The sequence below is a fragment of the Mustela nivalis genome (genome assembly GCF_964662115.1).
Source record: "Mustela nivalis genome assembly, chromosome: 15".
Lineage (NCBI taxonomy): Eukaryota > Metazoa > Chordata > Mammalia > Carnivora > Mustelidae > Mustela > Mustela nivalis.
In genome coordinates, this window is record NC_139034.1 from 11,976,326 (window position 1) to 12,003,982 (window position 27,657).

Here is a 27,657-nt window from a genome sequence, read left to right on the forward strand (position 1 = left end):
ATCTTTCATCTCTGATCGTTTTACTTATTCTGAAGTATAAATTTAGAATTTGCTTTAGTATGGATCATGGCAAACTCCATCTTTTTGTTAGTTTTTTGGTTGAAAAATGAATTTTCCTCCCTACTCTTATTTTCTGGAAGATATTTTTTCCTGGGAGAAGTATTATATTTATTTATTATTTATATTCATTTTTTGAAACATTTTGTTTTCCCAAGTAATCTCTGCACCCAGCAAGGGCTCAAAATTACAACCCTGAGATCAGGTGTCCTATGCCGCACTGACTGGGCCAGACAGGTGCCCCTGGGAAAAGTACTTGAGATTGTCAGTTGTTTCTTTCTGTATATGGAAGATACCATTGCAATGTTCCATGACTTCTATTGCTGATAAGAAGTCTACTGGAAGTTTAATTGTTGATCTGCTGGAGGTAATTTGTACTTCTATTCTGGATGGTTTTAAAATCCCCATCTTTGTCTTTGGTGTTGCCGTAATGAATTCACCATAGTGAACCTGTAGTTCACTAGTCTGTGTCTAGAGTTGGATTTCTTTTTAATATACTTGGAATTCGTTGGTTGCTTTATTCCATGGATTGGTGTCTATCATGCATTCTGAAAAAAAAAAAAAATGAGGCATTGTCTCTTCAAATATTATCTTTGCCCCAGTCGCTCTCCTTCTCTCCTATTCTTGTGAAACTATGATCAAGTTTGCTTTAGATCTTTTAATTCTATCCTTCATTTTTCTTAACCTCTTTTCATATAATCTTTTTGTCTCTCTGTATTCCTTTTCTTTGTGGATAATCTTCTTTAGTAACTTCCAGTTTTCTAATTCTTTTTCTAATTGGCTCATCTGTTAAACTCACCCAATGAGCTTTCCACTCCAATTTTTGTATTTTAGTTGTAGAACTTATATTTGGTTCTTCTTCATATTTTCTATATCATTCAAAATTCATTTTCCCATACACTGCAGATGTTTTAAGGGGCTTTAATTTCTTGAAATAAAACAGTTGCTTTATAAACAAAGCCTGATAATTATAAAATCTTTTATTGCCATCAGGTTGTAACTGCCAATGATCTCTTGAGAATTGTTTCCTTGTGTACTAGTTTTGTTGTTGTTGTTGTGATGAATTATTTTCCTTTGAAAACTAATTGTGAGAATTATTTGAAACCTATCGTAGAGAGACAGTCCAATCAAAAAGAATTTGTATTTGCTGTAATAAAATTCTTAGGCACTACTAATTGCAAACACTTTCTATTATATGCACAGCTTGACATTTGGGAGAAGTTTTTTGGGTAGTAAGAATATAGGTTGCAAATCCATCTATTAACTTTTTTGTGGTTGTGATATATCCAAGACAGGAATTTCTCAATGTCAGCGCAAATTTTCTGATGTATTCTATGGTTTGGGTTGGTTGTATTTTTATATGTCCCTGGCTTTATGGAGGAAGAGTACCTCATTAGACTCCCCATTCATTAGGCCCTAGATTTTAACTTCTGGATTTTATGTCCTGTAAGAAATATAAATGGCCCTTTTGCCACAATTTCACTATTCTGCTTACCTCTCTGGGTGTACACTTTCTTATAGTGTATAGTGTATAACTTCTCTACTCAAAATGCTAACAAAACAGGAGGCTGGGTACTGAGACACTAGGAAACAAGCTCAAGGAATAATATCAGCCCATGATTTAACTCTTTGAAGAAATAATCTTTGTTTCCTCCTTGGCTCTTGAAGATTGGTTAACTATCATGAATGACACAATAACTATCTGGACCAGGAAGTTCACACCATCAGACTACCTCAGTGTAAACAAATGGTCATTGATGTTCTTCACTCCAGAAAGGCAGCAGAACAGGAGACAAAAGTTTGGGAAAAACTAGCCAAAATGCATAGGACCACAAGAGATGTCATCTTTGTATTTGGATTCAAAACCCATTTCAGTGGTGCCAAGACAACTGACTTTGGTATGACTTAGGATTACTTGGATAATGCAAAGAAAAATGAACCAAAAAATTGAGTTGCAAGACAGAGGATGCATGAGAAGAAAAAGACCTCACGAAAACAGTGAAAGTAATGCAAGAGCAGAATGAGGAAAGTCAGGGGGACTAAAAAGCCAATATGGTGCTGGCAAAAAGTGAACTGGAGATTCAACAACAGAAGGAGAAACACTTGGCAGTGACTTCATCTGTGGTGATTGTGCAGATTTTTGATGAGAGAATTAATAAACCAGAAATTAAAGGAAAAAATGAAAGTATCCTCATGATCCCTATAATGTACCAAACCACAGCAAGGACAAACACCCACCAGAACAAGAGATGTGAAACATCATCTCAAATAACCAAACTATTTACTAGTAAATGGGTACATTCCTATTGCAACTTGAAGGTACATGCTATAAAATAAATGAACTATGGATTAAAGTCATTTGGAGAATCCACAAGCACTTTCTCCAAGAAATGCTTCTCCAACCTAAGTAGAATTTTTCTGATTTAATTCTTTCTCATCTTTAAAGCTTTTCTAGTTCCTCTCAGTATTTATCTGACTTGACTCTCAAAGTCTTTCCTTTGGAGTGTGCCATAGCAATTATGTTTCTCAAGGTCAGGTGATAGGTGACAACTAGGAGAGCTCAGGTCCAGGTCCTGGCTTCACCATAATTCCAAAACTCTTTTGGTTAGTGAAATGCAAGTCTAATGGATTATTATTTCTGGATCTTGACCCTGTAAACTGGATTAGCCCTTGCAGTCTCTGGACTGCTACAACAGACTAGAAGGCTAAGACTTGAGCCCTATGGGCTAAGTGCCTAAGGGCACTTTTGGTCACTTACTGCCCACTAAAGTGGGATTATTCAAGAGTGATAATCTTCTGAAAGCTAAACATGGTGAAAAAGCTAAGTGTATGTAAACTATGTATCTGTACCCAAAACTAATATTTGTAGATGTGAAACTAATTTGTTCATTATTTTTTAAAGAGAGCAGAGAAAAAAGGTTTAAAATGTGTGTGTGTGTAAGTGAAGAAATGCCATTTCTCCCCTAAACTGTGCAAAGCTATAAATCATACTATTTGAGACAATTGTGCATGTATTTACTTCCTCTGAATTATATTTTCACAACACAGTTGCCAAGTTGGTCTATTTCTACTGCAGAGAGTAGTGCCTGGAATTTGTCAGGGTACCTCTGCTATTACTCTGTGGGTTGTGTGGTTGTCAGGATTACTTTCAGTGTGTATGCGTGGGAAAGGCGCTTGCGGTGGATGGGAGGTAGGCAGAGGGAGAGGCAACAGGAAATATGAAGAGTAAGAGATTTACCTAAGAAGAATATTTTCCAAAAGAAAAAAAAAAGGAGAAGAATATTTTCTTTTCTTTCTCAGAAAGAGTAAGTCTGGTAAAGAAATATAGTGTATAAAACAACAAATATTTAGGGAAAAAAACCTCAAATTTTTATTTTTTAAAAGACCAATTTATAATATTAAATTTCATGCTGTTAATAATTCTTGAGTAAAACAATTTTATGTATAGCATGACTAATTTCTTATATCAAGATTTAGTAACAATAACAGAAATTTACAGCTGGAAGGAAACTTAGTACTCTCCTAGACCTTGCCTTCATTTTTAAGAAGAGAAAACAGAGCTAAAAGGTTGACTTGCCAGAGGTCATAGTCAGTGATAAAAAGGCTAGTATCCAGGTCTCATCATTTCCTCTCAGATGTCCTTAACACAAATAGTTTTGAAATATTAACTTTTCCAATTTGCAGAGCTTTTCATTTGAGCTCCACAACACATTTTCACATAAATAATATTTGTAGGAGATATTATAAGCATTGCACCACATCCCAACATGAACATATTTCAAATCTTAATTCATTTTTTTACTAAGAACAGTTAAGAAAAGATGTTTCTATATAGGTATATATTAAGAATGCTGCCTTAGACTATTCTTACCAATTTCATTAACATGAAATACATCTGAATTACTACAATTTTAAAAATTTACAGCAACCATCAATCTCAAAGATAGACCTATTTTCTAAAAGCCATACCTTCTAAAATCAAGCAAATTATGAAAAAGGGGAAGCGAACATGAATCTTTTTGAAAATTACCCAGCACTCTAATTGAAAGTCCTTTACCCTCCTACCATTTTTATTGTTTTTCATCTTTCCCCCAAACTACATATAAATAATATGAGAAAAGTTCTTCCTCAATCCATACAAAGTTTTTAAGCAACAATGTAATACTACTTCATTACAAGTCCTCTGGGTACAGAATCGTTTGCTGTGGACATGGAACAGACCGACGGAAGTTTCAGTCTTCGAAATGCTAGCTCAGAATAAAGACCAACATGTGGAGGATGATAAACTAGTCTGGATCCCCTTGATAAAAAGACCAATTTTCAATAAAAATATGGTGAATACATTTGTATGTTTAAAAATGCACAACTGTTTATGTTAAAAATAAAATAGCTTTGGGGGGGAAACCTTAATAACGAATTAATAGAATTCATAGCACAGTTTTTATAAGAAAATATTTTCTAGGTTCCTTGTTTGGAGGCTGGGAAACTGTCTTCCATTTGTCATGGATAATGGCCACTGGCATAAAGGCAACATGGAGGCTCAAGGAATAAGCCCTCCTCTGCAGAGGAACACAGCATGAGCACAGTACAAAGACAGCTTTAGTTATGTCTTCATAAGTCAGATGCTCAGAATCCATAATACCTAGACTCCTATTACTGTTGAATGGGACAATCTATAATAATGTGATCACAGTGATTATAGGTCTGAAAGGGATAAAATAACATTTTGTCCAACTCATAAAAATCTTACCGGTCATGAACATCTAAGTTTCTAGTTTATGTCATGTATGTTCCAAATCTCATCACCACTGAAATTTTAGGGTATAGGTATTATCATCCTCATTTAGCAGATGAGAGAACTGAGAGACTAAGAGAAGACAAAACACTGGATGATTGACACATCTCCAAAGGCAAGAGAAACAAAAGCAAAACTGAACTACTGGGACTTCATCAAGATAAAAAGCTTTTGCATGGCAAGGGATATAGTCAACAAAACTAAAAGGCAATCTATGGAATGGAAGAAGGTATTTGCAAATGACATATCAAGTAAAGGGCTAGTATCCAAAATCTATAAAGAGCCTACCAAACTCAAACCCAACAAACAAAAATTCCAGTCAAGAAATGGGCAGAAGACATGAATGTTTCTCCAAAGAAGACATACAAATGGCCAGCAGACACATGAAAAAAATGCTCATTTCTCACCAACGGGGAAATACAAATCAAGACCACCACCAGATACCACCTCACACCAGTCAGAATAGCTAAAATAAATAACTTAGGAAACAACAAATGTTGGTGAGGATGCAGAGAAAAGGGAACCTTCTTACAGTGTTGGTGGGAATGCAAACTGGTAGAGCTACTCCAGAAAACAGTATAGAGGTTCCTCAAAAATTTAAAAAGAGAGTTACCCTATGACCCAGAAATTGCACTACTAGGTATTTAACCAAAGGATACAAACATGGTGGTTTGAAGGAGCACCTGCACCCCAGTGTTTGTAGCAGCCATACCTACAATAGCCAGAATATGGAAAGAGCCCAGATGTCCATCAACAGATGAATGGATAAAGATTTGTTATGTGTGTGTGTGCATGTGTTATATGCAATATCACTCAGCCATCAAAAAAGAATGAAATCTTGCCTTTTGCAATGGATGGAACTACAGTGTATTATCCTAAGTGAAGTAAGTCAGAGAAAGACAAATACTGTATGATTTCACTCATATGTGCAATCTAAGAAACAAAACAGATTAACATAAGGGAAGGGAAGGAAAAATAAAACAAAATGAAAATGGAGAAGGAGGCAAACCATAAGAAAGGCTGAACTCTAGAAAAGAAACTGAAGGTTGCTGGATGGGAGGTTGGTGGGGGGAAGGGGTAATTGGGTGATTGGCATTAAGGACATAACCTGATATAATGAGCACTGGGTGCTATATGCAACTGATGAATCACTAAATTCTATTTCTAAAAATAGTAATACAGTATATGCTAACTAAACTGAATTTAAGAATTAAAAAAAGTCTGTGATTCCTTTGCTAAGATGTGCTGAGCTCTATCACAATTGTGTGACTTAAATGAGCTATAAATTAGTGTTCATTCTTTCCTATAGATAATTCTCATTGTTCTTTAGTGTAAATTAACCGAGCCTTATTAAGTGTGGCTAACTGTCAGGCTAAGGATACACAGACAAAACCAAACCCAGAGACCCTCAAAGAGCTCAAACCAGTGGAGAAGTTTAATATGTAAAAAACCTGTTACAGATGAAGGTGATTGCAATGAAAAGATCACACAGAAGTGGGGTGGTAGCATGGAAGAGTAAAGGATTAACTTCATTTGAATTTTCTGGGGAAGATTCGAATAGAAGATGACTTCTGAGGGGCACCTGGATGGCACAGTCAGTTGAATACCCACCTCCTGTTTGCACGTCAGCTCATGGTCTTGGGGTTGACGGATGGAGTCCTGTGTCAGACTCTGCACTAAGTGAAGAGTCTGCTTGAGTTTTTCTTTCCCTCTCCTTCTGCCCCTTCTGCTCAGGCTCGCTCACTCTAACTCAAATAAATAAATATTAAAAAAAAAAAAAGGGATGACCTCTGAGATTATTTTTGAAAGATAAATATGAATTCACGAGATTGGGAAGGGCCAAAGAGCATTCCAAGCATTTGGTAGGTCCTGGAGACTTCTCCCTCCTGGCATGTAATTATAAGCTGTCCCGCACTGCTGGTGTATAAAGTAAGAGTGGGGCCTGTGGGACCTGAGGCTGAAGAGGCAAAGGCAGATTAAAGAACCTCACGTGTGCCTGTTACAGTTTGAATTCAGCATAAAGCCAGTAAGGAGTCATTGGTGGGTTTCAGTTCTTGGAGATAAACTATGTATTATATTCAAGTTTGAAACTGATGATGTTGGTAACAGATGGATTAACCAAACACCCTAAAAGGGCCTCTAGAGATCATACATGATCTGGCTCCTTTGTATTTCTCCAGCTTGATTTTGAGTCATCCTCTTCTGTCCTCTATCTGGTAACACTAAACCACATTCGGTTCTCTTTTCTGGGCATTTGTACAAGTGGTCCCTTTGCTTGGAAATTCGTTCTTTTCATTGTGAAGGTCTAACTCTTCAACTTATCTTTTAGAGCTTAACAGGAAGATAATTTCTGTTGGAAAGCTTGCACTAACCCTCATAAATTGGAGCTACCCATCTACCATGTGGTACTTAGTCTGCTTGTACTTCCCTTCTCAAAGAACTTACTTCACTGTCACGTGACCAACTGCCTGTTGATTTTCTCTCCAGATACTGTGAATTTTCTAAGGGCAAGCTTGAAGGCCTGTGTATCTACAATACCTAGTGCAGCCCTGCAATACAGACAGTGTTTGAAAAATAGCTCTTGAATGGGTGCTGAATATCAAGTGTGCAGCTAGCAGTAGATCAATTGGGTGACCAATGATAAAGGTCTGAACTGAAGAGGGTTAGGATCACTAAAACTTGGTGACTTGCCAGAGTTAAAGAGGAAAGAAAAAAAGGAAAAAGATTAAGTAGTGAAGGATAGTTACCGATTTTTAAGAAAATAGGTAGGACAACACAACCATGGTTGCCTATAAACTCTCTCTCTCTGACCTCTCTCCTATTGCTCCTACCTCAGTTTTCCCAAAATGCGAGACATACTCTTGCTTCAAAATGGACAACTGCTGTTCCTTCATCCTGGAAAAATATTCCCCAAATGTCCCCATGGCTTGCTCCCTCACCTCCTCAGATCTTTGCTCAAATGGCTTCCCTGAGCATCCCACTTAGAACTATAACCCTATCCGCATCTTGGCTCTCCTTGGTCCTCTTCCCTCCTCTATTTTTCCCCACAGAATTTATATCAGACACACAACATATTTATTTGCTTTGTCTTTTCCACTACAGATGTGTTCCCTGAGGGGTAAATATTTGTTAATTTGTTTACTTCACTACTGTACCCTCAGGGCCTAGGACATAGTAGGCATTCAATATATGTTTAATTAATGATTGAACAAGTGAATTAACAGTAGCATCAACATCGGTACAGAGTGGGGAAAAAGTATGCAGAAAATGATTATGTGCACTTTTAAATATGCTCAATTAGAAGAGGTCACTGAGAAGAAAGATAAAATTGGAAGAGTAGCAGGGGGACCCTGGGTTTGCTTTATCCCTCAAACAGAGGAGCTCAACATCAAATCATTTTGAACAACTAGGAAATAGATTGGAGTATTAAGAAAATAATCTGCATAACTGGAGGGAGAGAAAGTGGCAGATGTGAGGTTTGGAGCTATGAACTAGGGGAGAGAAAAGCTGTGGTGCTGGGAAAGGGAGGGAGCCATTTTTTTAGAGTGAAGCCAGGGAGAGAGGGAGAGGGCAGGAGAAAGAACAGCATATAGGGTTTCTGCAATATGCTGGGGTGAGGGGATCCCCTGAATGGCACTGAGAGAAATCAGTCCCCCTCCTGGAGTACATGTGGAAGAGGGATTTTGCTTTTCTGAGGACAAAAGGCCCCCTAGGAGCCACTGAGTGGCTGTTTAGCAGCAGGGGACAGAAGCATGTGTAGAGGGCAGATATGCTGGTCACAGCTTTCCACTGTGAGGCCCAACAGACTCCACTTCGTGTGACTGCCTTTATGGGACAGAATGGTGCTGGGCAAGCTGCAAGCCTCTCCTCCTAGGGAGAGAAGCAGGTCCACACCTTGCTGGGTCCTTTAAGATTTGGAGTTTTCAATACCAGCCATGGGACAAAGATAAAACACATAACTGTGGCATAGGGTGTGCAGATGGCCAGGCACAGGGAATTTGAGGTGCAGTGATATGATGAAAGCCTGGAACACAGGAGAAGAAGCTGTTCACTTTTTTATCAGGGCCTCCTAAACAGGAGCAGCTGTGAGTTTTCCCCCAGGTTGAGAGGGTGGGGTGATAGGATCTTCCACACATTCCCTTCCCCCCACCACCATGGTTGGACTTAAGAGAGAAACAGAACCTCCAGGGGAGGCTGGAGTCCCTTACACCAAACCCTGCCCTTGTGCACCCAGCAGGGGCATGTTTCCTAAGGCAGGTCTGACTGTGAACCAGCACAGGGGGCCTCTCCCTCAGAACAACATATGCTGCCCCACATGTACCAGGTCTACTAATCACAGAGTGCTCTAAAGCATCAGCTTCAGTTCTGGTGGAAATAGGACCAGGTTTTCTTTTCTTATCAAGATAAGCAAAAACTAAAGGAGTTCATGAACACTAAACCAGCTCTGCAAGTAATACTAAAAGGGATTCTTAGAGCAGGAAATAGATACCAAAAGTGACAGGAACTTTTTAAACCATTTTTAAAAGGAACACAGACAATCTACAGGAACAGCGATTTTACAAGTAATACAATGGCACTAAATTCATATCTATCAATAATTACTCTGAATGTAAATAGGCTCAATGCTCTAATCAAAATACACACGGCTTCAGAATGGATTAAAAAAGAAAAAAAAAAAAAACCAGCAAGATGCTGCTTACAAGAGACTCATTTTAGACCAAATGACACCTCCAGACTGAAAGTGAGGGGGTGGAGGACCAGGCTAATGGACACCGTGCTAATGAATCATGCTAGTGGACATCAAAAGAAAGCTGGAATAGCCATACTTACATCAGAAAAACTATATTTTAAACCAAAGACTATAGTAAGAGATGAAGAAGAGTACTGTATTATAATAAAGGGGTCTATCCAACAAGCTCTAACAGTTACAAATATTTATACCTCCAACTTGGGAGCAGCCAAATATATAAATCAATTAGTAACAATCTTAAAGGAACTCAGTGATAATAATATGATAGTAGGAGGGGCCTTTGACACCTCACTCACACGAATGGACAGATCATCTTAAGAAGATCAACAAGGAAATAATGACTGAATGACACACAGGACCAGATGGACGTAAGGGACATATTCAGAGCATTTCATCCTAAAGCAGCAGAGTACATATTCTTTTTGAGTGCACATGGAACATTCTCCAGAAGAGATCACATACTGGATCACAATTCAGGCCTCACCAAGCACAAGAAGACTGAGATCATACCATACATATTTTCAGACCACAGTCCTAGGAAACTTGAAGTCAACCACAAGAAAAAATTTAGAAGGACCACAAATACATGGAGGTAAAAGAACATCCTACTAAAGAATGAATGGGTTAAGCAGGAAATTAAAGAAATTTAAAAAAAAATTGGAAGCAAAAGAAAATGAAAACACAACAGTCCAAAACTTTTTGGATGCAGCAAATGCAGTTATAAAGAATTTTATAGCAATATAAGCCTTTCTCAAGAAGAAAAGTCTCAAATACACAACCTTAACTTACACCTAAAAAAAGCAGGAAGAATAACAGCAAATAAAGCCCAGAATCAGCAGAAGAAGGGAAATAACTATGATTAGAGCAGAAATAAATGATACACAAGTAAAAAAAAAAAAAAAAGTAGGACACATCAATGAAAGTAGGAGCTGGTTTTTTGAAAGAATTAACACAATTGTTAAATCACTAGGCCAGACTTACCAAAAAGAAAAGATAAAGGACACTAATAAATAAAATCACAAATGAAACAGGAGAGCCCACAACCAGCAATGAAGAAATTCAAATAATTACAGGAGAATCTTATAAGCAATTATATGCCAAAAATCTGGGAGAAAAGGGTAAGTTCCTGGAAATATATAAACTACCAAAACGGAAATAGGAAGGAATAGAAAAACTGAACAGACCCATAACCAGCAAAGAAATTAAATCAATCATCAAAAATAACCCAAAACACAAGGTCCAGGGCTGGATGACTTCCCAGTGGAATTCTACCAAACATTTAAAGAAGAATTAATACCTATTCCTCTGAAGCTGTTTAAAAAAGTAGAAAAGGAAGGAAAACTTCCAAACTCATTCTATGAGGCCAGCATCACCTTGATTGCAAAACCAGACAAACACCTCATTAAAAAGAATTACAGACCAACATGGCCAATGATCATGTGCAAAAATTCTCAACAAGATTCTACCCAATCAATTTCAACAGTAAACTAAAAGGATTATTCACCAAGATCAAGTGCAATTTATTCCTGGGCTACAGGGTTGGTTCAGTTTCCGCAGGTCAATCAACACGATACACCACATTAATAAAAGGATAAGAATCATATGATCCTCTCAACAGACGCAGAAAAGCATTTGAAAAAAATACAGCATCCTCCTCGAAAAAAACCCTCAAGAATGTAGGGATAGAAAAACATACCTCAACATCATAAAGGCTGTATACAAAAGACTAAGAGCTAATATGATCTTCAATGGGGAAAACTGAGAGCTTTACCCCTAAGGTCAGGAACATGATAGGGATGTCCACTCTTACTGTTATTGTTCAACACAGTTCTGAAAATCCTAGCCTCAGCAATCAGACAACAACAACAACAAAAAATAAATAAAAAACATCCAAATTAGCACAGAAGAAGTCAAACTTTCACTATTCTCAGACAACATGATACTTTATGTAGAAAACCTGAAAGATTCCACCAACAAATTGCTAGAACTGATATATGAGTTCAGCAAAGTCACAGGATACAAAATGGACATTCAGAAATCTGCTGCATTTCTATACACCAATTATAATAAAACAGCAGAAAGAGAGATCAAGGAATCAATCGTATTTACAATTACATCAAAGACCATAAGATACCTAGAAATAAACCTAACCAGAGAAATAAAAGTTCTGTACTGTAAAACTAGAGAACACATATAAAAGAAACTGAAGAAGGCACAAAGGAATGGAACAACATTCCATGTCATGGATTGGAAGAAAAAATACTATTGTTAAATGGTCTATTCCACCCAAAGCAATCTACATATTCAATGCAATCCCTATCAAAAATAACACCAGCATTTTTCACAGAGCTAGAACGAACAACTATAAAATTTGTATGGAACCAGACAAAACTCTAAATAACTTAAGTGATGTAGAAAAAAAAAAAAAAAGAAAAGAGAAACCAGAAATGGACCCACAAGTGTAAGGTCAACTAATCTTCAACAAAGCAGGAAATAATATCCAATGGAGAAAAGACACTATCTTCAAAAAATGGTGTTGGAAAAAACTGGACAGTGACATGCAGAAGAATGGCACCAGACTACTTTCTTACACCACACACAAAAATAAGTTAAAAATGGATGAAAGACCTAACTGTGACACAGGAAACCATCAATATTCTAGAGAAGAACACAGGTGGCAACCTCTTTGACCTCAGCCATAGAAATTTCTTAGTAGACATATCACCGGAGGCAAGGGAAACAAAAACAAAGATGAACTATCAGGACCTCATCAAGACAAAAGCTTTTGCACACTGAAGGAAACAATCAACAAAACCAAAAGGCAACCAATGGAATGGGAGAAGGTTTTTGCAAATGACATATCAGATAATGGGCTAGTATCCAAAATCTATAAAGAACTTACCAAACTCAACACCCCAAAAAACAAATAATCCAGTTAAGAAATGGGCAGAAGACTTGAATAGAACCTTGTCCAAAAAAGTCCTTCAGATGGCTAACAGACACATGAAAAGAGATTCAACATCTCGCATCATCAGGGAAATACAAATCAAAACCAAAATGAGATACTACTTCACACCTGTCAGAATGGTTAAAATTACCAACTCAGAAACAACAGGTGTTTGTGAGGGTGCAGAGAAAGGGGAACCTTCTTGTACTGTTAGTTAAAAGGCAAATTGGTGCATCCACTCTGGAAAACAGTATGGGTTTTCCTCAGAAAGTTAAAATGAGAGCTACCCTATGACCCAGCAATTGTATTATTAGTTATTTATCCAAAGGATACAAAAATTCTGATTAGAAGGGGCACATGCACCCCAAGTTTATAGCAGTACTATCAATAATAGCCAAATTATGGAAAGAGCCCAGATGTCCATTAACAGATGAATGGATAAAGAAGATGTGGTATATGTACAATCGAATACTACTTGGTATCATCGGAATGAATGAAATCTTGCCACGTGCAATGATATGGATGGGACTAGAAGGCATTATGTGAAATAAGTCAGTCAGAGAAGGACCAATACTATGTGATTTCACTCATATGTGCAATTTAAGAAAAACTGATAAACAAAGAGGAAGGGAAGGAAAAATAAAATAAAATAAAAAACAGAAGGAGACAAACCACAAGAGACTCTTTAATGTAGACAAGAAGCTGACAGTTGCTGAAGGGGAGGTGGGTGGGAAAATGGGCTAGATGGGTGATGGACATTATGGAGGACACTGGTTTGAATGTGAACTCGGTGTTGTATGCAGCTGATGAATAACTGGATTCTGTTCTTGAAAGCAGAGCCACATTCTATGTTACCTAACTTGAAATTTAAAAAAAGAAAGAAAGGGAGGAAGGGAGGGGCGGACAGAAGAAGGGAGGAGGAAGGAAGGATGGAGGAAAGAAAGAAGCAAAGGAACAAAGGATATAAAGTAGTGCCCAGAAAAGTAAGTAAATGGTTCAGAAACTTGCAAATGTGTTTAACTAATTCTAAAGACATGTCCATCACAGTTACATGTACCATTTTTCAACCATTAGTAGATTAGTAGAGATTAAAGATTTGGAAAAGACCCACCTAATTAATGTTTTTGGGTTAAAGTCACAATACAAATGCATACCCACATACCATATAAATACTTAAGGCTATAAATGAAGCAAACTCGTAAAGAAAATGCATTCCTTTCTCTCACTTTAAAAAAGAAAGAGGTCTCTGAGCAATACAAGTGGTGCTCAGGGAAAAGGTTTCAGCTAGTATAAGAATCATTATCATACTCATAAACAATGTGCATGGGAAAAAGAAAAATTTAAAAAGGTATAGAAATTGGGAAACACCAATATTTAAGGTTTGGGCAAAGGAAGAAGAATAAGCAAAAGGGGCGCCTGGGTGGCTCAGTGGGTTAAAGCCTCTGCCTTCAGATCAGGTCATGATCCCAGGGTCCTGGGATCGAGCCCCGCATTGGGCTCTCTGCTCAGCGGAGAGCCTGATTTCCTTCCTCTCTCCCTGCCTGCCTCTCTGCCTAGTTGTGATCTCTGTCTGTCAAATAAATAAATAAATAAATAAATAAATAAATAAATAAATAACCAAACTAGGGGTTAAAAAAAGGCTAAGAACACCACCAGAAAAGGAGAAAGGAGAGAATTTTAAGAGGTTCAGTAGTATCCAGTGTAAGACAAACTATAATAAAGGAAGAGAAATACCCAGAGTATTTCATAATTAGGTTACTACTGACTTTAGTCAATGCAGTTTTAGAGGATCACAAAGTAACAATGACGAATAACCACCACTTATTGAACAATCACTTTTAGGTATATTCAAGGGGGTGATTCAAATGTACTATCGCTAATCTTCCCAACCACATTACCAAGTACCTCTCCTATTATCCAAATTTTATAGAAGAAAACTTAGGCTAAGTAAGATGAAGTGTTTCATATGTTACAGATGAACAAAAAGTGGAGGAGCTAAAATTTGAGTCCTAGTAAAAATATACCTTATAAAATGTTTTGTTCATATGACACTCTTGATGTAAATTCCACATGCATAAATTTTTGAGGTACAAAAATCTTGCCACTTTAAAGACCAAAAGTCACATATTTTAAAGATCTTTAAAAGAATTGTTAAAAAACCTTATACTTGATCATTTAGGAATGCCATTATGAATGTCAATTGCTGTATTTATGCCTTTGGGAACAGTTGAGTCATTTAGATTTTTTTGCTTTTATGATGAAAGGCACTATGAATTTTTTTTTTTTTTTTTGAGAATCTGTGTCTTCATTTTATGGTGTTTTTTTTGCCTATGGGCTAGAACCATGCTAAATGCTATACATATATCCTCTCAGGTAATCCTCACCATAACCTTATGATTTAAGTTCTAGTATAAGGAAAAAGAGGAGAGATTAAATAACTTATCCAATGTCACATATTCAGTCCTAGCAGAGGTTTTAGGTCTCTGAGCCTCCAACTCCAATGCTCTTAATCTTAATTCTGACTCAGCTGTTTTCCAGGGTGATATGCCAATGAGGTCCTTAGTCACTTTGCAGATAGACCAGATTTCTGGATAAGTATTGCCCTGAGATATCCAACTTCCAAAAATTTGCTGTTAATTGGGGGAAAAAAAGTTAACCTTTTAGATATTTGGACAAATGCTAACAATTTAAGAAAAAAAGAGGTAGCATCAGTATTTGTGAGTACTCTGTCATAATAGTTTAATAATTGCATTAATTTCCAATTTGTTACCAAATTACCATAAATTCATACTTTAAAACAATGCTTTTTATTACCTTGTTGTTGTAGAGGGTCAAGTAACCTTGTATAGGTCTCACTGAGTTAAGGCTGGGGACAGCTGCATTCCTTTCTATGGGCTCTTTGGGGGAACCTTCCTTTTCCAGATTCTTGAGATGGCACATCTTCCTTGGCTTATGGTTCCTTTCCTCCATTTTTAAAGCCACAAGAGCAGAATGAGTCTTTATCACATGAAATATATTTCACCTTCTTTCCTGCACTCCTCTTGCTCTTTTAAGAACCCCTGTAATTGGGCGCCTGGGTGGCTCAGTGGTTTAAAGCCTCTGCCTTCAGCTCAGGTCATGATCTCAGGGTCCTGGGATCGAGGCCCGCATTGGGCTTTCTGCTCAGTAGGGAGCCTGCTTCCCTCTCTCTCGATCTGCCTCTCTGCCTACTTGTGATTTCTGTCTGGTAAATAAATAAAACCTTAAAGAACCCCTGTAATTACACTGGCCCCACCTGTATAATCTAGAATACTCTCCCTCTTAAGGTTAGCTGATTAGCAACTTTGACCCTATCTGTAACCTTAATTCCCCTTTGCTGTGTAATGTAACATACTCACAGGTTCTGGAGATCAGAATATAGGCATCTTTGGGGAACTTGTATTCTGCATACCACAGTAAATAAGAAAATTCTCACCTATAGCATAGTATGTTCCTACGATTGGAGAACAGGATGGAGAACATGTTGTTCTCCATTTTTTTTCTTTTTATTTTTTACCAATAGAAGGAGAGGGAAAAAGATACTAGGCTGATTGGGAAATATTAATTTGGATTATACTATTTGCAGAAATATTTAGGCTGAATTTTTAAAATTTATCTTGCAGATCTTAAAAGTAGTCTTCAGATATCCTCAGTCTAGGCAATAAAACATAGGGGTATATGCTATGGTCCGGAAAGTTGCTTACTTTCTATAAAAGTTAAAGTATCTGTTCGTTAGTCTTCATTCATCCCTTCACCCTTTGCCCTTGCAATTTACACTTTCACCCTTCCTAGGAATGTCCTTTGGCCTCTAATTTACATATATAACCAAAATTCAAGCTATCTGAATGTAACCCATCTTTGATATTAGTGATTCCTCATACATGTTAGTGAAGCCTGCGGATTTTCAGAGCTTTTTCTATACTTTAGAAAAACTAATTATTCCAACTAATTTTTCCAGCCCTAGAATCACATGAAGGAAACATTTTTTAAGCCACGAGTGGAAAAAGTTTTAGTAACATTTTCTTATCAAAGCTCACCTTCCTTGGGGTGCCTGGGTGGCTCAGTGGGTTAAAGCCTCTGCCTTCAGCTCCGGTCATGATCCCAGGGTCCTGGGATCGAGCCCCACATTGGGCTCTCTGCTCAGCGGGGAGCCTACTTCCCCTCTCTTTGCTTGCCTCTCTGCCTATTGGTGATTTCTGTCTGTCAAATAAATAAATAAAATATTTTTTTTTTTAAGCTCACCTTCCTCTCTTTCCCTAATAAGTCCACCAAATTCTCAGAAAGTAACCTAATATTATTCCCACTTTCATTGTAATAAGTTGAACAAGGAAGACTTGCTAACCATAAATATTTAAAATAATAATTCACAAATTGCCAAATAATTATTAAATAATAATTATATACTAACCTTTATTTTTTTAAACTTTATGTTTCTAGTACTCTTTTTTTTTTAAAAGATTTTATTTATTTATTTGACAGACATCACAAGTAGGCAGAGAAGCAGGCAGAGAAGAGAAGAAGCCAAGCAGGCTCCCCGCTGAGCAGAGAGCCAGATGCCCAGCTTGATCCCAGGACCCTGGGATCATGACCTGAGCCGAAGGCAGAGGCTTTAAACCACTGAGCCACCCAGGCACCCGTTTTAATGTAATTTTAACAAAAGTAACAACGTAAATTTTTCCTCAACAGGGAAATAGAAATAGACAAGCTGATTCTATGGAAAAATACCCATTAAAATGTTGGCACTACAGGGGCGCCTAGGTGGCTCAGTGGGTTGAGGCCTCTGCCTTTGGCTCAGGTCATGATCCCAGGGTCCTGGGATCGGGCCCTACATCGGGCTCTCTGCTGAGCGGGGAGCCTGCTTCCTTCTCTCTCTCTCTGCCTACTTGTGATCTCTGTGTGTCAAATGAATAAAATTTTAATTAAAAAAAATGTTGGCACTACAGAAAGGACAAATTGGCAAAGAAATCAATGGAAAAGAATAGAGAGTCCAGAAATATTCTCTCTACATAAAGGAATTTAGTACCTAAGAAGAGTGGCGTTTTAAATCAGAGAGGAATGATGCAGAGACAACTGGTTAGCACTCACAAACAATAAGCCACCCAAATAAATAACTAAATGGAACAATAGGTTCCTGGAAGAAATAAGAGATGAAATTTTTATAAACGGAGAAGAAAGACTGGAAAATCTGACTACTTAAAAAAAATTAACAAAGAAAAAAGTACTGTAAACCACACCATGTGACCAATAATCAGCTAGAGAAAAGAATATTTGTAATATGTAAAACAGACCAAAAGTCCAACGACTCTAACTCACAAAGAGCATTACAAATTAAAACTCAATAAAAAAATGAGAGAAGGATATGAAAAGAGATGCTGTGTGTGAAGCGAAGAAGACTCACAAACATATGAATATATGAAATATATGAGAAGGTATTATAAGAGAAGAAAAGTAAAACGATAAGGAGAAATTTTCATCTTTGAAATTGGCAAAACATACTTGATAATCCAATGTGGCAATGAGGAGAAACAGCATTCTCCTTTACCACAAACAGAAGTATAAACTGATGAAACATCATTAAAGGCAATTTTCCAACATCCATCAATATCTGAAAACAAACACACCTTACATTTCATAGTTAGGAACCTATCCTTCAGTAATAGCACACGTGGTCAAAGAGATGTAAATGCCATGGTGTTCATCCCATCATTGTTTGAAATAACAAAATAGTAGACCAATCCAAGTGTCTGTTACTAGACAATGTGTAAATAATGCCCTATTCATCTTACAATACCAACAACCACAATAACAAACTGAAATAGCTCTATGTAGCAACATCTAAGGTAAATTACCAAGTTTAAAAAAATGGTGAATAATAGAGAATACAGTATATTTCTATATGTATAAAAGGAAATACAGATCTTTTGTCTCTCTATATACATGCTTCTCTAGGCATGTATTTATGAAAGACACACAGTAACTGTTAACACTAGTTAATATTCTGGGAGTACCTGGGTGGCTTAGTCGTTAAGCATCTGCCTTCGGCTTAGGTCATGTACCGGGGCCTGGGATCAAACTCTGCATTGGGCTCCCTGCTCAGCAGGAAGCTTGCTTCTCTGCTTCTCTCTCTCTCTCTCGTTCCCCCTGCTTGTGTTAACTCTCTTGCTGTCTCTCTCTAATAAATAAATACACAATCTTTTTTTTTTTTTTTTAACTTTTTATTTTTTATAAACATATATTTTTATCCCCAGGGGTACAGGTCTGTGAATCACCAGGTTTATACACTTCACAGCACTCACCAAAGCACATACCCTCCCCAATGTCCATAATCCCACCCCCTTCTCCCAAACCCCCACCCCCCCAGCAACCCTCAGTTTGTTTTGTGAGATTAAGAGTCACTTATGGTTTGTCTCCCTCCCAATCCCATCTTGTTTCATTTATTCTTCTCCTACCCACTTAAGCCTCCATGTTGCATCACCACTTCCTCATATCAGGGAGATCATATGATAGTTGTCTTTCTCTGCTTGACTTATTTCGCTAAGCATGATTCGCTCTAGTTCCATCCATGTTGTTGCAAATGGCAAGATTTCATTTCTTTTGATGGCTGCATAGTATTCCATTGTGTATATATACCACATCTTCTTGATCCATTCATCTGTGGATGGACATCTAGGTTCTTTCCATAGTTTGGCTATTGTGGACATTGCTGCTATAAACATTCGGGTGCATGTGCCCCTTTGGATCACTACATTTGTATCTTTAGGGTAAATACCCAATAGTGCAATTGCTGGGTCATAGGGCAGTTCTATTTTCAACATTCTGAGGAACCTCCATGCTGTTTTCCAGAGTGGCTGCACCAGCTTGCATTCCCACCAACAGTGTAGGAGGGTTCCCCTTTCTCCACATCCTCGCCAGCATCTGTCATTTCCTGACTTGTTGATTTTAGCCATTCTGACTGGTGTGAGGTGATATCTCATTGTGGTTTTGATTTGTATTTCCCTGATGCCGAGTGATATGGAGCACTTTTTCATGTGTCTGTTGGCCATCTGGATGTCTTCTTTGTAGAAATGTCTGTTCATGTCCTCTGCCCATTTCTTGATTGGATTATTTGTTCTTTGGGTGTTGAGTTTGCTAAGTTCTTTATAGATTCTGGACACTAGTCCTTTATCTGATATGTCGTTTGCAAATATCTTCTCCCATTCTGTCAGTTGTCTTTTGATTTTGTTAACTGTTTCCTTTGCTGTGCAAAAGCTTTTGATCTTGATGAAATCCCAATAGTTCATTTTTGCCCTTGCTTCCCTTGCCTTTGGCGTTGTTCCTAGGAAGATGTTGCTGCGGCAGAGGTCGAAGAGGTTGCTGCCTGTGTTCTCCTCAAGGATTTTGATGGATTCCTTTCGCACATTGAGGTCCTTCATCCATTTTGAGTCTATTTTTGTGTGTGGTGTAAGGAAATGGTCCAATTTCATTTTTCGGCATGTGGCTGTCCAATTTTCCCAGCACCATTTATTGAAGAGGCTGTCTTTTTTCCATTGGACATTCTTTCCTGCTTTGTCGAAGATGAGTTGACCATAGATTTGAGGGTCTATTTCTGGGCTCTCTATTCTGTTCCATTGATCTATGGGTCTGTTTTTGTGCCAGTACCATGCTGTCTTGATGATGACAGCTTTGTAATAGAGCTTGAAGTCCGGAATTGTGATGCCACCAACGTTGGCTTTCTTTTTCAATATCCCTTTGGCTATTCGAGGTCTTTTCTGGTTCCATATAAATTTTAGCATTATTTGTTCCATTTCTTTGAAAAAGATGGATGGTACTTTGATAGGAATTGCATTAAATGTGTAGATTGCTTTAGGTAGCATAGACATTTTCACAATATTTATTCTTCCAATCCAGGAGCATGGAACATTTTTCCATTTCTTTGTGTCTTCCTCAATTTCTTTCATGAGTACTTTATAGTTTTCTGAGTATAGATTCTGTGTCTCTTTGGTTAGGTTTATTCCTAGGTATCTTATGGTTTTGGATGCAATTGTAAATGGGATTGACTCCTTAATATCTCTTTCTTCTGTCTTGCTGTTGGTGTAGAGAAATGCAACTGATTTCTGTGCATTGATTTTATATCCTGACACTTTACTGAATTCCTGTATAAGTTCTAGCAGTTTTGGAGTGGAGTCTTTTGGGTTTTCCACATACAGTATCATATCATCGGCGAAGAGTGATAATTTGACTTCTTCTTTGCCGATTTGGATGCCTTTAATTTCCTTTTGTTGTCTGATTGCTGAGGCTAGGACCTCTAGTACTATGTTGAATAGCAGTGGTGATAATGGACATCCCTGCCGTGTTCCTGACCTTAGTGGAAAAGCTTTCAGTTTTTCTCCATTGAGAATGATATTTGCGGTGGGTTTTTCATAGATGGCTTTGATGATATTGAGGTATGTGCCCTCTATCCCTACACTTTGAAGAGTTTTGATCAGGAAGGGATGCTGTACTTTGTCAAATGCTTTTTCAGCATCTATTGAGAGTATCATATGGTTCTTGTTCTTTCTTTTATTGATGTGTTGTATCACATTGACTGATTTGCGGATGTTGAACCAACCTTGCAGCCCTGGAATAAATCCCACTTGGTCGTGGTGAATAATCTTTTTAATGTACTGTTGAATCCTATTGGCTAGTATTTTGTTGAGTATTTTCGCATCTGTGTTCATCAAGGATATCGGTCTATAGCTCTCTTTTTTGGTGGGATCCTTGTCTGGTTTTGGGATCAAGGTGATGCTGGCCTCATAAAATGAGTTTGGAAGTTTTCCTTCCATTTCTATTTTTTGGAACAGTTTCAGGAGAATAGGAATTAGTTCTTCTTTAAATGTTTGGTAGAATTCCCCCGGGAAGCCATCTGGCCCTGGGCTTTTGTTTGTTTGGAGATTTTTAATGACTGTTTCAATCTCCTTACTGGTTATTGGTCTGTTCAGGCTTTCTATTTCTTCCTGGTTCAGTTGTGGTAGTTTATATGTTTCTAGGAATGCATCCATTTCTTCCAGATTGTCAAATTTATTGCCATAGAGTTGCTCATAGTATGTTCTTATAATAGTTTGTATTTCTTTGGTGTTAGTTGTGATCTCTCCTCTTTCATTCATGATTTTATTTATTTGGGTCCTTTCTCTTTTCTTTTTGATAAGTCGGGCCAGGGGTGTATCAATTTTATTAATTCTTTCAAAGAACCAGCTCCTAGTTTCGTTGATTTGTTCTATTGTTTTCTTGGTTTCTATTTCATTGATTTCTGCTCTGATCTTTATGATTTCTCTTCTCCTGCTGGGCTTAGGGTTTCTTTCTTGTTCTTTCTCCAGCTCCTTTAGGTGTAGGGTTAGGTTGTGTACCTGAGACCTTTCTTGTTTCTTGAGAAAGGCTTGTACCGCTATATATTTTCCTCTCAGGACTGCCTTTATTGTGTCCCACAGATTTTGAACCGTTGTATTTTCATTATCATTTGTTTCCATGATTTTTTTCAATTCTTCTTTAATTTCCCGGTTGACCCATTCATTCTTTAGAAGGATACTGTTTAGTCTCCATGTATTTGGGTTCTTTCCAAACTTCCTTTTGTGGTTGAGTTCTAGCTTTAGAGCATTGTGGTCTGAAAATATGCAGGGAATGATCCCAATCTTTTGATACCGGTTGAGTCCTGATTTAGGACCGAGGATGTGATCTATTCTGGAGAATGTTCCATGTGCACTAGAGAAGAATGTGTATTCTGTTGCTTTGGGATGAAATGTTCTGAATATATCTGTGATGTCCATCTGGTCCAGTGTGTCGTTTAAGGCCTTTATTTCCTTGCTGATCTTTTGCTTGGATGACCTGTCCATTTCAGTGAGGGGAGTGTTAAAGTCCCCTACTATTATTGTATTGTTGTTGATGTGTTTCTTTGATTTTGTTATTAATTGGTTTATATAGTTGGCTGCTCCCACGTTGGGGGCATAGATATTTAAAATTGTTAAATCTTCTTGTTGGACAGACCCTTTGAGTATGATATAGTGTCCTTCCTCATCTCTTATTATAGTCTTTGGCTTAAAATCTAATTGATCTGATATAAGGATTGCCACTCCTGCTTTCTTCTGATGTCCATTAGCATGATAAATTCTTTTCCACCCCCTCACTTTAAATCTGGAGGTGTCTTCGGGCTTAAAATGAGTTTCTTGGAGGCAACATATAGATGGGTTTTGTTTTTTTATCCATTCTGATACCCTGTGTCTTTTGACAGGGGCATTTAGCCCATTCACATTCAGGGTAACTATTGAGAGATATGAATTTAGTGCCATTGTATTGCCTGTAAGGTGACTGTTATTGTATATGGTCTCTGTTCCTTTCTGATCTACCACTTGTAGGCTCTCTCTTTGCTTAGAGGACCCCTTTCAATATTTCCTGTAGAGCTGGTTTGGTATTTGCAAATTCTTTCAGTTGTTGTTTGTCCTGGAAGCTTTTAATCTCTCCTTCTATTTTCAATGATAGCCTAGCTGGATATAGTATTCTGGGCTGCATGTTTTTCTTGTTTAGTGCTCTAAAAATATCATGCCAGCTCTTTTTGGCCTGCCAGGTCTCTGTGGATAAGTCAGCTGCCAATCTAATATTTTTACCATTGTATGTTACAGACTTCTTTTCCCGGGCTGCTTTCAGGATTTTCTCTTTGTCACTGAGACTTGTAAATTTTACTATTAGGTGACGGGGTGTGGGCCTATTCTTATTGATTTTGAGGGGCGTTCTCTGAACCTCCTGAATTTTGATGCTCGTTCCCTTTGCCATATTGGGGAAATTCTCCCCAATAATTCTCTCCAGTATACCTTCTGCTCCCCTCTCTCTTTCTTCTTCTTCTGGAATCCCAATTATTCTAATGTTGTTTCGTCTTATGGTGTCACTTAATTCTCGAATTCTCCCCTCGTGGTCCAGTAGCTGTTTGTCCCTCTTTTGCTCAGCTTCTTTATTCTCTGTCATTTGGTCTTCTATATCACTAATTCTTTCTTCTGCCTCATTTATCCTAGCAGTTAGAGCCTCCATTTTTGATTGCACCTCATTAATAGCTTTTTTTATTTCAATTTGGTTAGATTTTAGTTCTTTTATTTCTCCAGAAAGGGCTTTTATATCTCTCGAGAGGGTTTCTCTAATATCTTCCATGCCTTTTTCGAGCCCGGCTAGAACCTTGAGAATTGTCATTCTGAACTCTAGATCTGACATATTACCAATGTCTGTATTGATTAGGTCCCTAGCCTTCGGTACTGCCTCTTGTTCTTTTTTTTGCGTTGAATTTTTACGTCTTGTCATTTTGGCCAGATAAAAGTAAATGAGTAAATGAAGGGGCAAGTAAAATACTAAAAGGGTGGCAACAACCCCAGGAAAATATGCTTTAACTAAATTAGAAGAGATCCAAAATCGTGAGTGGGGAGAAAGGGGATAAAAAGAGGTTCAAAAAGAAAGAAAGAAAATAAAAAAAAATTTTTTTTTAAAAAAAGAAAACACCTGAGAAAAATGTAAAAAAGAAAATATATATATATTAGATAAACTAGTAAAAAATCGTTAAAAAAGAAAAAGGTAACAGTTAAAAAAAAAAATTTTTACCCGAAGGTGAGAAGAAAAAGAAAAAAAAAAATGAAAAAGAAAAAATTAAATTAACTGCAAGACTAAAAAAAAAAATCACAGGAAAAAAGCCATGAGTTCCGTGCTTGGCTTTCTCCTCCTCTGGAATTCTGCTGCTCTCCTTGGTATTGAAACTGCACTCCTTGGTAGGTGAACTTGGTCTTGGCTGGATTTCTTGTTGATCTTCTGGGGGAGGGGCCTGTTGTAGTGATTCTCAAGTGTCTTTGCCCCAGGCGGAATTACACCTCCCTTACCCGGGGCCGGGGTGAGTAATCCGCTCGGGTTTGCTTTCAGGAGCTTTTGTTCCCTGAGCGCTTTCCGTAGAGTTCCGGAGGACGGGAATACAAATGGTGGCCTCCTGGTCTCCAGCCCGGAGGAGCCAAGAGCCCAGGGCCCCACTCCTCAGTGCGCCCTCAGAGAACAGCGCCCAGTTACTCCCGTCTGCCTGACCTCCGGCCGCGCTCCGAGCTCACCGAGCCTGCGACCGGTTCAAGGTCACCCCGAGCTGTGAGCTTACTGTCGGCTCTGTCTCTGCAGCCGGCTTTCCCGTTCCAATACCCGCAAGCTCTGTGACACTCAGACACCCCTGATCCTTCTGTGACCCTGCGGGACCTGAGGCCACACTGACCCCGCGTGGGCTTCGCCCCGTTTAGCCTCCGGAGCGATGTCCCTCAGCGGAACAGACTTTTAAAAGTCCTGATTTTGTGCGCGGTTGCTCCGCCGCTTGCCGGGAGCCGGCCCCTCCCCCCGGGGTCTATCTCCCCGTCGCTTTGGATTCACTTCTCCGCCGGTCCTACCTTTCAGAAAGTGGTTGTTTTTCTGTTTCCAGAATTGCTGTTGTTCTTCTCTTCGATCTGCCGATGGATTTTCAGGTGTTTGCAATCTTTAGATAAGCTATCTAGCTGATCTCTGGCTAGCTGAAGCAGTCTCAGCTTGCTACTTCTCTGCCATCTTGACTCCTCCTCAATAAATACACAATCTTTAAAAAAATATTCTGTTTGGGATCCAGGGTCGAGGTGTTTAGGGTAGAAACCTTATTTACAACACTTTTTTGTTCTATTTCTACTATTTGAATTGCTTTTTATTTATTTTTTTTAATTTCACTATAGTGGATACACATTACATTAGTTTCAGGTGAAAATAGTATAGTAATTCAACAACTGTATACATTATGCTTTCCATACCACAAGTATAGCTACTATCTGTCCCCATACATTGCTATTACAATATCATTGATTATATTCCCTACACTGTACCTTTTATTCCCATGACTTATTCATTCCATAACCGGAAGCCTGTATTTTGCACGCTCCTTCATGGTTTGTTCATCCCCGCCCCACCCCCAGCCCTTCCCTTCTGGCCACCATCAGTTTGTTTTTTGTATTTATAGGTCTGATTCTGCTTTTTGTTTGTTTATTCATTTTGTTGTTTAAATTCTACACATAAGTGGAATCATATGGTATCTGTCTTTTAAAAAGTAGAGCTTAATGTTTGGAATGGTGGAGTAAAAGCAATAGCAACAATGGCAAAACTGTCAAAATCATCTTTTTCCAAACTCTGCAAATTGACTTCAGTTAGTTATCTCATTTTTCTCTTAATCCCATTCCCCTATCAGGTTCTGGAGTAGCAATGAAAACAAAGAGCCTCACCACTCTGGTAGCTGGATAAACTAGCAGCCTATCAATACATATAGGATTAGGGTAGGTTTAGAATTCCCTGAAATGTCCATACCTAAAGAACTGTCAATATTTGCCTATCTAGCATCTCACCAAACGATTCCATTTTGAAGGCATTTTATTTCATGACTCAAGAGCTGCCTCTGTGCAAACAGTGTTACTTTGGAGCACTTACGAAAGAAAATCAGTGGCAATTAGTTAGCACTGAAGCTGTTGGAGGGAACTTTAACGCTTGGGGCTAATGAGAGGCTGATCAAACAAACACAAATTAAAGGGAAAATTGAAGAATTAAGATGTCCACATGGAACCCTGAAAAACTTCCACATATTCCTGGGATTCTAGAGGCTCATGTACATGCAAAGAGCTTAGTGCATGACCATGAAAGGCTTGAGAAGGCTCTGAGCTCTCATTTCTGGCTGACTTTGAGACTCTGTGCAAGCAGAAAGTGAAGGCTAAGGCCAAGGGAAGGTTGTGAACTGCCCGGTGGAGCACTAAGGGAACGCCCCGACAAATATACCAAGCCCCTCAGCAAAGGTTGAGAGACTTCTTAGTTCAACCTCCCATCAATCATTGGCTGACTGCTAAGGCACCAGAACAGAGACTTCAGAGTCCACACAACAAAGAACGAACTTTACAGAAAAATCACTTAAAACACAGAGAGCAGCTTTCCGCGTCTCCCGCGGCGAGCGTCCGTTCGCAGCGGCGTGGTCGGCGGCTTCCCGGCCCACAGCTTCTTCGCTGGCCCCGCCGCCGCCGCGCTCGCTCCTGCGTCTGGGCCATGGGAAGGTGGTGGCCGGAACAGCGCCGTCGCCGCCGGCGTCTGCGGGGCTCTCGTCGGCGGGTACTGCATCTACTTCGACCGCAAGAGGCCGAGTGACCCCAACTTCGAGAACAGGCTTCGAGAACGAAGAAAGAAACAAAAGCTTGCCAAGGAGAGAGCCGGACTTTGCAAGTTACCTGACCTTAAATCCCGAAGCTGTTCAGAAATTCTTCCTTGAAGAAATACAACTTGGGGAAGAGTGCTAGCCCAAGGCGAGTATGAGAAAGGTGTAGACCATCTGACAAATGCCGTTGCTGTGTGTGGACAGCCACAGCAGTTGCTGCAAGGGTTACAGCAGACTCTCCCACCATCAGTGTTCCAGATGCTTCTGACCAAGCTTCCAACAATTAGTCAGAGAATTGTAAGTGCTCAGAGCTTGGCTGAAGATGAGGTGGAATGAGAACATGTCAACATAATCTCAATTAAAAATATTTTTAAAATCTTAAGTTGGAAGATGAGCAGCTCTGGGGGAAAAAGGGCAAATAGGCTTGTTACGGACTGTCCTACACTGAAATCTACCAAAGTTAATTTTTACTTTGTGTAGATCCATTTGTCTGTTTTATTTATTTTTCCCAGTGAAAAGTGTATTTTGGTAGAAAGCTTTTTATTTTATAAATACACTGAGTTACCAAAATATCATGGATTTTATTCCTAAAACGTGCAATTAAAGTGTACATATAACATCACATTACTTAGGTTAAAAATACTCAGTGCTTAGTTTTGAAAGATAGGCCGAAAAAGTATAGGAGAAAGCTGAAGAATGCACGTTCTTTTTAAGCTCGTACATTTGCTCTACATTAAAGAATTGGATGGAGTCTATCAAAACTGAGCATTGAAATCTTTGAGAGATTATTTTTTTCCTTTTAATCTCTTAAATATGACGTGAGAAGTGCTGCTGTGCTGTATTAATTCACCTCCTCCCCGTGTATTTGTCATTTTAATCGGTGGGCTTAATGTGTTCTGGATATTTATCGTATTTTAGATGTA

At 38.5% G+C, this 27,657-nt stretch overlaps 1 pseudogene across 1 annotated transcript; it reads left to right on the plus strand.

The window, feature by feature from the left end:
- Positions 1–2,109: 2,109 nt before the first annotated feature.
- LOC309848901 (mitochondrial import receptor subunit TOM20 homolog pseudogene) lies at positions 2,110–27,241 on the plus strand (annotated as a pseudogene). The gene is made up of 2 exons: positions 2,110–2,242; positions 26,508–27,241. The product of its transcript is annotated as a mitochondrial import receptor subunit TOM20 homolog pseudogene (transcript).
- Positions 27,242–27,657: the final 416 nt, after the last annotated feature.